Below are 8,465 nucleotides of genomic sequence, written 5' to 3' on the forward strand. Positions count from 1 at the left end.
ACGGGTAAGACTCTTCCACGAGTCAAATTTATGGCCGTCAACTCGGTGGGGGTCCACTTTCCGCTTGTTTATACCATGACTCATGAGAATATGTGCCATTTCAGTTCCTGGAGAGTTGGACTCTTTTGGCAACTTGTGCAAATTTTGTTCAGATTAATGAAGTAATTTCAAAAATGCCATCGGTCATTAGTTCGGTGGTCAGAGTAGAAAGATCTTCCGTGTTGAAAAACCATACTTTCTATTACCATTATCCAATAGACATTCGCCACGTTTCAGAAGTGCCAGTGGCCTTATATTAGGCCACTATTTGATAATCATTCTTTCAAATTATTTCTTCCACATTCTCATTTTTAACTATTTTTTTTCATAATAATATACTTTTTTTTCCTAATAAAACTACTATTTGAAAACTCATTTTTTTTATAAAAACAAGCTGTCAAGCTGGGCTGGACTCATCATGATATTTTGATAAAGGAAATTGCTTATTATACAACATTTCCTTCACATCTTTTTTCACAGCTTCCTCACAAATGTGAGGTTCATGATTATTTTAATCGCGAACCTCACCCCTTGCATGTTTGCGTACTGTGAACCTTGTGCAAAATGCTGCACCCATAACATGATTCTTGATAAAGGAAATTGCTGATTGTACAATATTTACTTCACAGCTTCCTCACAAATGTGGGGTCTGTGATTATTTTAATCGTGGATCCCACTTTCTTGCATGTGTGTACTGTGAACCTTGTTGTGAAAAATGTTGTACTCATGACATGATTTTTAATAAATGAAATTGCTAATTGTACAACATTTCCTTCACGAATTCCTCACAAATGTGGGATTCGCGATTATTTTAATCGCGGACCCCACCCCTTGCATGTGTGCGCACTATAAACCTTGCTCTGAAAAATGTTGTGCCCATAATATGATCCTTTGATAAATATTGTTCAAGCTTTTTTCCCATGGAAAAAAGAAACTTGCCTAAGTAACTGACTGAGTCAAAAACAAGAAATTGAGACGGTGGGGAATTCAAATGAATAAGAGTGGACAAAATTTGTAAGACATAAATATAACTTTCTTTAAAATAAAAAAAAAAAAGAAGAAGAAAGAAATACGTAATTGAAAAATATAACTTGCTACGAATTGAACATAATCCTAACAATAAAATTAAAAATTTACTATAAGAGTTTAAACGCCTCTAAGACGTGTTAGCATGTGGTCAATTTATCGTAATTTTTTGAACCAGCCAAATTTTAAAAAGTTGCAAATTTACTCTTCGTGGATCGGTATTATATTTTTGATACTTCGATATAAAATAGATAGGCACATCAAGTTAAGCCTAGATAAAGTTTAGGCCAGTTTTTTAGAACATCAACTTTTGAATTGCGGAAATGTCTTCATTTGCTAACTTTACTTTTTCTTCTAATATCTAGTTTATGTAATACATTCATTTAATTGATAAAAATTCTCGTATTCTACTAGTATTTATTTCAATCATGATGTACTTTTGCTCTATTGATTTTCAAGGTTTATACACCTCCATCTCCACGTGAAATTGGTGTGCATGCCATCTCCACCTCACAAAGGACAAAGCATGGGTGCCATGTAGGATCGACTATACATATGGTACATCCATGTCACACTTCAACCCTATCTTGGCCATGAGAGGTGCATAATAAATTCACACGCAATCGCTAAAAATGTGTGTGTATATATATATATATATCCCCTACCAAAATTCATAAATTTTATCGTTAGTGCTAAATTGATATTTTATCTCATAATTTCAACACGAGATCACAAATAATTATAATTTGGAAAATTTATGAAAGCAAATAATGAAGCAATAAAATTTTAATATAGAATCATAATTAGAGTCAAATTTTTTTAATTTTGAAATCAAACAATCAAATGAACTTAAATCATTCGTCCTAACAGGAGAATTAGTTACACATAGTCGTACCATTAAAAAACATAATAAACCGAGAAGATTTCGCAAAACTTACAAATTAAAAAAGAAAAAGAAAAGAAAAGACAAGAAAAGACAACGATGATTGGTGATGACATCCATAGCAATAACTCCAAATTGCAGCCGCCTGTCTCCTTTTTCTTTAACATTGTATCCAAACCCTAAAATTGTAATTTGTGTTATCGAATGTTCTAAAGCAAGATTGTCACCCTTGAATGTAATGTATTTAGGTTATATATAATTTGAGGTGTTTAGTTCTCATTTTCAGTCAAAACTAGCCCTCAATTCGTCAACTAAGTTGTAGCAGAACTGAACTCGAAGACATTGCCTTGCAACCTCGGAGTTTAAGCTAGCGAATTTCCATGAGCTCTAGTGAGTTAGGTTTATTCCTTGGCCTTCTCGGGGCCCTGCAAGTTAGAGATGGCAATTCGACTTGTCGGCTCGGTAGAACCGGCCCAAGGCTCGGGTCGAGCCTCATTTTATGAGGACGGGCCGGCCAGCGAGTTTGAGAAAAGAAGAAAAAAAAAAAAAAAAAAGCAAACCTGCTCGGCTCAGCGGTAGAGCAAAATTTTTTTGGCTTGGGCTCGGAAAAAGCCCGCTCACTTTACCCGAGCCAAGCTCGAGCCTCAGATTTTGGCTCGCGAGCCGACTCAACTTGACTCGTTGACATCCATAGGGCAAGTAGAACTCAAAACCATGAGTACTTATTCCACTCTGCTTGGCAAATTTTGGTAGCTTGGAATAGAATCAGCATAGGGATAATCTGATTTGAGATATGTAAAGTGTATTGAACTCCAAATTCGACGAAATTTCCAATGATATACTATATGTTTGGTGAAATATATGTATTTTCTTACGATGCTCTAAAATGTTCATTTCTTCATATTGGATGCCCATGTTTGCTCCTTTCTTTGTCCCAATGAGTCACTATTTCCATAAATGATATAATTGACAACTCGAAGTTGCACATTATTCCTTTCCTACAAAAAATAGAGGAAAGGTGTTGGAAATAAAAGATACTATAGTAAACAGTAGCAATTGTACAATAAATGCTATAAGTATCTAAAGTACTCTTCTTAATATGCAATTTGAACTACGTTGAATTTTGGCCCCCAAAAAAATCATTCACATCTATATTCTATGTGTCTAAACTCACGAAAATATAAAATTCAAAAAACCAATATTAAAATTTCTATTTATTAAAGTTTTTCCTCCTATGTAACGAGAGAAGAGGCGTATTTATAAAACCAAACATTAGGAGACAACGCTTTTCAAAAAAATGATAGATATTTTAAAATCAAACGATATTTTTTTTACACTAATGCTGGTCATCCAGGGCTAAGGTGGTGCCCCTATTTTTTGATATGTCCTTGAGCTTAGATCAGTAGCAGGTCTAATTTTTTTAAGCATATTTCAACGAGTAGCCTATATCTATAATATATTAAATATCATATAAAGTGAAAATAAGTTTTTGGACGATTTTAGCCCTATTATAATTCAATATTTCAATAATATCTTACTTTTTATTTTTCAATATGTAATAAATAATATAAAATTCTTGTTCAATATACGAATTTTGTGTCATTAATTCTCAATAAATTGACATTCATATTAATCTAAACTCAATGAATTTTGACTCGATTAATTTTGATCTACATGAATTTAGAGTCATTATAGATAAATTTTTTTCTATTCACGTATTTAGGAATTTTAATGGATGTTAAAAATTCATTTATTAACATTTAATTCTTATGTACAAAATGTAGTGTAAAAATATTGCTAATTAGTAATAGTTAAATAATAAGAAAAAGGTGAATCATATAAGTTAAGTTTTGAGAGTATAATTTTTTTCTCTTAAATTTTCATCCTAAATTCTATTTTCTTTAATCTCCCGTTTGGCCCCCATTTTTGGTAATGAAAATGAGGGGAATAGTGTTTTGTTGAAAAATGAGTGGTTGAAAAATAAAGAAAAATTTTCGATTTACGTGTAATATTATTTTATGGAAGAATGTCTGGTTGAAAATAGGATATAGAAAAATAGAATGTAATGGAATGTAATTTAATGATGATCAAACAGGGGCTAATTTGTTTGAGACTCGTCAAATCCTCCAAATAAATTGGTGTCAAATATTAATTTTATAGCAATTATAAAGCATTTCAAAATAACGTGTAAAGTATATTCAACCGTGACTAGTTCCTAAAAAGGGTAATTGGCACAAAACGTCCCTACCTTTCAAGTCTATTGTGGAAAACGTCCATACCTTTCATTTTTTAGCATTTTTGCTCTCATTTCAACCTTTCTTTGCGCTGGACATCCTTCCGTTCATATTCCGTCAGTTTTTCCGTTAATTAAAGGGTAATTGGCACAAAACGTCCCTACCTTTCAAGTCTATTGTGGAAAACGTCCATACCTTTCATTTTTTGACATTTTTGCCCTCATTTCAACCTTTTTTTGCGCTGGACGTCCTTCCGTCCATATTCCGTCAGTTTTTCCGTTAATTAAATACAAAAATACCTTTTTCTTTCCATAAACAAGGGTAAAATTGTCCTCACCCACTTCACCCCTTTTTCCCTCCATTAACTTAGTCCGTAAGTAACAGTAGCAGTAACATGAATCTGAAAATATGTTAAATGATTAAGTTAAATGAAGAAAAAATATCGTGAACACATTATATTTCACAATTCCACAACTACTATTGCTGTCATCTTGTGTCACTGGAAAAATTTAGAAAGACATATTAAATGGGTAGTCAATTTATAATGAGCCAAAATGGTGAATGGTTCTTTTTGGCTCAATGGAGAAGATGAATGGCTCATTTTAAATTGACTCATTATAAATTGACTACCCATTTAATATGTCTTTCTAAATTTTTCCAATAACACAAGATGACAGCAACAGTAGTTGTGGAATTGTGAAATATAATGTGTTCATGATATTTTTTCTTTATTTAACTTAATCATTTAAAGTATTTTCAGATTCATGTTGCTGCTACTGTTATTTATGGACTAAGTTGATGGCGGGAAAAAGCGATGAAGTGGATGAGGACAATTTTACCCTTGTTTATGGAAAGAAAAATGTATTTTTGTATTTAATTAACGGAAAAACTGACAGAATATGGACGGAAGGACGTCCAGCGCAAAGAAAGGTTGAAATGAGGGCAAAAATACCAAAAAATGAAAGGTAGGGACGTTTTGTGCCAATTACCCTTTAATTAACGGAAAAACTGACGGAATATGGACGGAAGGACGTTCAGCGCAAAGAAAGGTTGAAATGAGGGCAAAAATGCCAAAAAATGAAAGGTAGGAACGTTTTCCACAATAGACTTGAAAGGTAGGGACGTTTTGTGCCAATTACCCTTCCTAAAAATATAAAAAGTAGATACATAATTTTGAGTGTAATCATAATTGACATGTGATTGAGTGATAGATCGACCCGCACAAATATGATTAGAGAAATATCATAAAGTGAATTGAAAATCCCAACAAAAGAACACCTGAGTAAGTCACTTCTATAAAAACAAAAATTGTCTTCCCCATCTGGTTCACCATCAAAAAAATTGGGGTGGTAGTTGTAAAATTGACCCAATTTTTGAATTTTGTCTAAAATTGACTTTAATACAATAGTCCAAAGAATAAACATCTCAATGGGGGGTATTTAATGGTTTACAAGATGCACGTCTATTGACGGCATGAGATGCACTTTTTCACAGGATTCTTTTGCAATTTTAGTTGAATCCTTCCAGGAGCCAGCCTTGATTGCTACCCTTTCCTACTTACCTCATCGCAAATTTCCTTGCAATTCATTTAAGTCCTTGTTCAATACCATTCTTTGAAAAAAAATAAAAAATAAAAAAAATAAAAATAAAAAAATAAATATATATTTTAAAATTATATTTTAGTATTTGTTTGGACCACATTATTTTAAAATAATGTATTTTGAAATAGTATATTGATGGAGAATGTGTGATTAAAAAATGAGGAAAAATTTTGAATTTACGTGTAATATTATTTTACTGAAGAATGTGTGGTTTAAAATTTTAAATGATGTCAAATCACATTTTAAAAATGTATATTTTGAAAGAATGTTGCTCAAGTCGGATCTTAATATCATTTCAATCACATATTTTTCAATTAAATATTATTACACGCAAATTTAAAATTTTTCTTTATTTTTTAACTACACATATCAAATCAATATACTATTTAAAAATGTATTTTTATGAGAAAATGGGGCTTGGACTAAAAAAAGAAAATACTTTTCTAATTCTTCACTAATAGACAAGAAATTTTTTTTTATTCTTTATTATTTCATAAAGAATTGTCCATACGCACTGTTTTATCATTTTTGCTTAAAACCCGGGCACCAAGATTTTCCTCACAGTGTATTGTTTTCCAAAGAATTTTTTATTATTTTATTATTTTTATCATTTTCCCTTATTTCTGTGTACTCAAGAATCCCCAATTCAGGGTTTCAATTCCCAGTGATATATATTTGTATATCATTTTATCTTCCTCAGCGCTCTTGGGAGCAACAGAACCCTCTTCTCCATCTCGTAACCTTATCTCCATCTCTTATTTTCAATTCATAGAAATTGTATTTGAGTTTCTGAGGAACTTCCGTGAATAGAGAAAAATGCAAGCAGTTTTACAGACTAGAGGGCTTCATTCTTTACCTTCAAACCCCAGAACCAGAGCTTTTCATCCACCACCATCACAGGGTGTCAGGCATAGATTCAACCCTTTGAATCCCTTGTTGTTAAAACCAAAATCATATAGTGGGTCCTCTTTATCTCTTGATGGGTTTTCAAAATTTCAACAATTTGTGACAAAACCCCAATTGGCTGGACAAAAGAACAGAACTTTCTCCATCTGCAGGGCTGAGGCAGCCGCAGCATCAGGCGATGGGCAGCCTGTGTATGGAGAGAAAGTGTCACCCAAGTTTATGGGTATTGAGCTTGTGACCCTTAAGAAAATTATACCCCTTGGAATGATGTTTTTTTGTATTCTTTTCAATTATACAATTCTTAGGGACACTAAGGATGTGTTGGTAGTAACAGCTGAAGGCTCTAGCGCTGAAATTATACCTTTCTTGAAAACATGGGTGAATTTGCCTCTGGCTGTTGGGTTCATGATTTTGTATACAAAATTGGCAAATGTGCTGTCAAAAGAGGCTCTTTTCTTCACAGTTATTTTGCCTTTTATAGCCTTCTTTGGTGCATTTGGATTTGTGTTGTATCCTCTCAGTCACTATTTCCACCCCACAGCTCTTGCTGATAAACTTCTGCATCTTTTGGGTCCAAGGTTTCTTGGGCCACTTGCAATTATGAGGATCTGGAGTTTCTGTTTGTTCTATGTCATGGCTGAACTTTGGGGAAGTGTGGTGATCTCTGTTCTGTTTTGGGGATTTGCCAATCAGGTAATTGACTCATCCCATTATTACATCTACGTGCATATATGTTTTCAATCATATGTCTTGTTCGTTGCTTTCGTAGTGGTCCTAAATTCTTTAAATAGATAAGGAACTGGTCCATGTTCTGATTCTTGTCGAAGTATCAGCATCTGTATATGTATATATCCTGTTGTTTATCTCGTGTTTCAGATTCCAGTGATTTCCAACTGAGGATATAACCGCTATGCTGTTGAGCTGAATTGGAATCAGTCAAACAATATTTTTTATTAAAATTGAATTTTTTGTTTTTGTTTCTTAAACAAATGTGTTTTTCGTATTTTATTGTTTTCTACTTCGTATAGTCTAATGTGTGGATTCTAGTTGTTTTGTCAGAAAAGGTTTTTCTACTCTATATTTTGCTCTAATAAGAAAATTTGAAGAGAGAAAAAAATTCATTCAGGGAAGTTTATTTTTCCTTTGCCTGCTAACCACGTTTATTGAAATTACTATGTGATATGGAGAAACATTGCTAATCAACCATTTTTCGATGCATTGTGTTGCAGATAACTACTGTTGACGAAGCCAAAAGATTCTATCCTCTTTTTGGACTTGGAGCAAATGTTGCGCTCATTTTCTCCGGCCGTACTGTTAAATACTTCTCTCAATTGAGACAAAATCTAGGTCCTGGTGTTGATGGTTGGGCTATCTCCCTGAAAGGAATGATGAGTATTGTGGTGTTGATGGGCCTTGCTATCTGTTCTCTCTATTGGTGGGTGAATCATAATGTTCCTCTTCCCACACGTAGTAAGAAGAAGAAGGTAATCAGCCTCAAAGGCTTTTTTGCTTTATCGTTATATTCAAAATATTTTATCTTTTATCTGAACGAAGACGTTTGGAAACAGTTATTTTTAGCTAGATTTGTACACTTATTTTAAGGCTGCAATATAATTGCATTTATGAAACTGAAGTCTCCGAAATATACCTCAGACTTGTTTTCAACAATTTGAATTTTGTGCATACATATATCTCGTCGTGTTACTAAATTCGGAAAAATTGTAGTAATGCTAAGGATTTTGAATTTGTTTAATGGTCTACTCTTAGGAAGTGAAG

At 33.0% G+C, this 8,465-nt stretch overlaps 1 pseudogene; it reads left to right on the forward strand.

Moving 5' to 3' along the window:
- Window positions 1-6,334: 6,334 nt before the first annotated feature.
- Window positions 6,335-8,465, forward strand: part of LOC111367339 — a 5,225-nt pseudogene continuing 3,094 nt past the window's right edge.

Source organism: Olea europaea, chromosome 18 (genome assembly GCF_002742605.1).
Source record: "Olea europaea var. sylvestris chromosome 18, O_europaea_v1, whole genome shotgun sequence".
Lineage (NCBI taxonomy): Eukaryota > Viridiplantae > Streptophyta > Magnoliopsida > Lamiales > Oleaceae > Olea > Olea europaea.